Here is a 4,756-nt window from a genome sequence, read left to right as displayed (position 1 = left end):
CACATAGAACTCCCCTATGACCCAGCAATCCCACTTTTGAGCATTTACCCAAACAATCACAAACACGGCCATACTAAAACTACCAGAACAACTATGTTTATTTCAGCATTATTTACCATAGCTAAGATATGGAATCAACCCAGATGCTCCTCAGTAGATGAATGGATCAAGAAAATGTGATACACACACACACACACACACACACACACACACACACACACACACACAAATGGAATTCCATGCCTCCATCAGAAAGAATGACATTGCCCCATTTATTAGGAAATGGAAAGACTTGGAAATAATTATATTAAGCAAAGTAAGCCAGGCCCAAAGAAACATAAGTCCCATGGTTTCCCTTATTTGCAATAACTAGTACATGTGTAGGACAAGCAGAAAAGGCCAAAAGCTATGTACATATGACCATTTAAGATGATGTTACGCAAAATGAACCCCAAGATAGGGACACAAATATCTTTTTTTCTTCCTTGCTATTGGTTCTAATGTATTTATAATGCACTATGTGATTTTTTTTGTTGCTTTGTATGTTCCTCCCCCACGGTATAACCCCTATTTTCACTGTATTTGATGTCGGTGCCCTGAATCTTATAAATACAGTTCTCTAATTCTAGGAGGGGAAGGGAAAAAACAAAATGCTTAAATAAGGTTACAGGTTGACCCATTGTAACAATGAGATGTACAAAACACTATGTTGAAAAGGAACTTTACAACCTCAGCGGGGGGGTAGGGGGTAGTTGTGGAGGTGGGAGGGAAGGGATGGTAGGGGGAAAACAAAGGAAGAGGTAATTGCTCAATAGGAAATGTACTCATTACCTTGCTTATGTAACTGTAACCCCTCTGCACAACATTTTTACAATAAAAAACATACAAAGAACCCAATTATTTCCCATCTACTACTCTACTTTCCCCTTTTTATATTCCTAATTTGCTCACATGCAGTTTTTTTGTACCAGTCCTGGGTCTTGAACTCGAAGCATGGGTGCTGTCCTTGAGTCTTGACACTCAAAGCTAGCATACTAGCACTTGACCCACAGCTTCTCTTCTGGCTTTTTTTTTTTTATTAATTGGAACTAAGGTTCTTACAGATTTTTCTTGTTTGGGGTAGGCTTTGAAGTGTGATCCTTAGATCTCAGCCTCCTGAGTAGCTAGGATAACAGGTGTGAGCCACAGGCAAATGTTCCTACCTGGCATGTAAAGTGGTAAAAAGTGTGACACATTACTGTTGCAGTAGAACTAAGGAAGTGTGGGAGGGAGAGGTTGACCAATACGGTTGTTAGATTTTAAGCCCAAAAGGTGCAGACAATTATGTTATTTACAGACTATGACTTGAAACCAAGAAATGCAAAAATCAAACAAGAGGTGAAACCAGGACAAGGGCATCATCTCTCCTCAACTCCAGGTTCAGGAGATGAAAGCCAGGCATCATGGGGTCTCAGCATGCATGCTGAAAACTGACCTTTTCATTTAATTTCACTTTTTGAGTTTTATTTTTTTATCTTAGACGATGGAAGAGAAAATAATGTTAGGGTGCTTTGTTAAGTTTTAGGTACACTTCTAAATAATTGTGATATCAGATTTTTTTTTATAGACTAAGTAGAGAAAGATAAGGAGCCTGAGTCAAATGTATATCCTAATTTGGTGTTCTAATTTTATTTTTTATACCTCTAGCTTTAAAATATACTTTTTGGGTCTTTGTAGTTGTCTTTGAAAAAAACGAAATGTAGAAAATGTTCATGAAATTTGTTATTACTTAATAGACATTTTATATCAACTAAAATAAAATGCAAAGAAAGTTGTTGTAAAGCTGAATGCTATGTAGGTTAGATTTTTTCCAAGGGCTAAATTTGGACTTAATGTTGATGGGCAGAAATGGGATTGTGTGTGTGCTCAAGCTCTGTGAACATGAACAAATGCCTTAAAACTGTGATGGATTTGCCTGGATTCAGCCCACATTGTTCTCTGTACTTAAGCCAGAGCTCACATTTTATGCTGGTGGCCATGTTTGTACCTGGGCCATTTTAACCTAAATAGAGTAATATGATGAGATACTTTCTTGACTTCAGTGTAATCACATGTCCTATTGATCTCAGTAGTCATCTGGAATTTATTTGCACTTCCCAGAACATAAATATTTATGAACTTTAAAGACCAAGCACTCTTGGTAGGTGATATTGTCCCCAAACCTGATATAAATAATGAGATAAACTTTGCTTGAGCCACTACTTGTTAAGTATAGTTTTTTAATAAAGCCACAGAAGACACATATGATCTAAAGGTGAATGTACTTAAAACATGACTCTACTTCCTTCATCCCTATGTCGTATCTGTATTGACAAAGACATGAATGTAAAACAAGATCCAGAATCAAAATGACTTCCTCAAGAGCTAGGTTAGTTTTGCCACAGATTTTCCAGTTTTGTATTTCTATGCTTTTTAAGGGTTTTCTACCCTGTAACTTTAAATGTGTACCATAATTTACTATGTTAGTAAGTGCCACTCACATTAGAGAAATGGAAGCCGTAATTGGCTAAGACCATATGAGTGTCAAAGCCACTCAACCACTTGAACCATTCCTTCAGTCTTTTTGACTGTAGTTATTTTTCCAGATAGGGTTTTACGTTTTAGCCCAAACCATTCTGGACTGCAATCCTCTTGTTTAAGCTTCCCCATAGCTGGAATAACAGGTGAATGACACCGTGACTAGCTTATTGGTCAAGATGGGGTCTCATTAACTTTTTGCATCCCAAGTAACTGGGTTTATAAACATGAGCCACTGCATGTGGCCATTTCTTAATTCCAAAAATGCCCTGTGTAAGGTGGTAGAATGTCTTTCAAGAAAGATAATTTTTATCTTGTTTTGAGATGTGATAGTATATATTGCCCTGACTGGTGTGAGGCGCGATATTTTTTACTGGACATGTGAATATCCTTCAGCAATCAGACAGTTTATTTCAATTTCTCTGAATACTCCAACCATCAATTATATATACCATGAAAGATGGTCCCCCAATTCAAACCTAGACAATGATATTCCAAATTGCAACAGCACACTTTAATATAATATCATTACATTTAAAACATTTACATGTACAGGTAAATCTACTTATTTTAAGCATAGCTTTATATAATATTTTGACAGAGAAAAATATATGTTTTAGGACGATTATATGCATCTGTCTTCTCAGTAGCAAACTTAAATTATAGATTACAGCACACTTGTAATAAATTATACATTAAAAATTTCTTGAAGACTAAGAAAAAAGGTCACAATTTATCTTTAAAATATGTTAATTCATTATTTCCAAATGAAAAGCTAATAGCAATTACATTAGATTCACTCATTTCAAGCTTACATTCATTTGATGTTTAGATAAAATTCATTATTTATAAATGCAGTAATGAAAGTGTGTTTTGGCACATTTGAAAACTTATTGAATCCAGCTACAAGCTTGATGGTCTGATTGTATAAGGGAAACACATTAAAATTACACAAAGAAAATGTTACAATTACTGGTAAAGAAAATAAAATATTGATTTAATTCTAATGCTCTATCCACAGGTTTTGCCTTCAATGGTTAAGACAGCCAGTATCTGAACTGCTTGGCATATTTCATTTTCTCTGAGGCTGGATTTTGAAAATCAGGTCCCCAAAGTGGAAGTAAGAATTCTGGGCCTGGACGTGACCTGTGATGTCAACCAGAGCAGGTCTTCTCCATCCCATAGTTTTCCCACTTCCTTGGAAACTGGTGTGACATTTACCCATAAATTTGCATAAACAAAGATGTTGAAACTCTTGTTTTAGTCCTTGTGGTCATTTTGTTCTTTAAAATACTATCATGCTAACATTTAACAAGTATTTGTGCATTTGATAATAAATAAAGTCTGAAAATATGAAGGAAAGGAAAAGAAATTTAAAGAAACATTTTTTATTAAACTTAATTATTTTATCTAGTTGTAATATTTTGGACAGGATAAAATTTTTCCTCATATCTTTCTATTGTTATAAATGAATGTAACGTAAGAATTTTTTAGTATTAATAGTTAATTCTATTTTACTAGATTTATATCTAGTAAATTGGACAATTGTTGAACCAAGAAAATAGTATAATGAAATATCTATAAAGATATTATTTGACCCCCTGTTGTACAGAAGTGTAATACATAATAGAAGGAAGTGTCTCAAGTTGAAGAAAAATTAGTGGCGATGGAGCAGATAAGAGTTATTATTTGGGAAGTATCCTAAGAAACACAGTGTGTCTGAAACACCATGCTTGCTAGGAATTACACTCCCAGCAATTAATTACATTTGTATATTAAATGTTTTAATCTATTGTTTCTGTCATTGATTTCCTTTCCTCGACTCTTCCCTCAACCCGTGTCTGAGTACTTACAAGTACTCTGTGATACTGAGCTGATGCTAAACAAATTGACAGAAGTTTTTTCTTTTTCTCTAGGTATATGTGATGTTCAGTAAAGATTTTTGGATACAGTGTCATTGTCCTTATCAAGTTTTGGCAAAGCACTGCAAATACATACCATTACAATATGCAAGATTATTTAATTACATGTTGTAAAAATTATCCTGTCAATTCAATTCACACTTTTTTAACAAAGGAGATATGTTATTTGACGTTTTGAAATAATGTCAATTAAAACCTATAAAAAGAATTCTAGGAATCAGGAACACAACTTTTTATACTTGATGCTAAAAATTCAACTAACGTCATTTCATTTATGA

This window comes from Dipodomys merriami, unplaced genomic scaffold, assembly GCF_024711535.1.
Source record: "Dipodomys merriami isolate MVZ:Mamm:240054 unplaced genomic scaffold, mDipMer1.0.p SCAF_36, whole genome shotgun sequence".
NCBI lineage: Eukaryota > Metazoa > Chordata > Mammalia > Rodentia > Heteromyidae > Dipodomys > Dipodomys merriami.
This window is presented reverse-complemented; position numbering follows the sequence as displayed.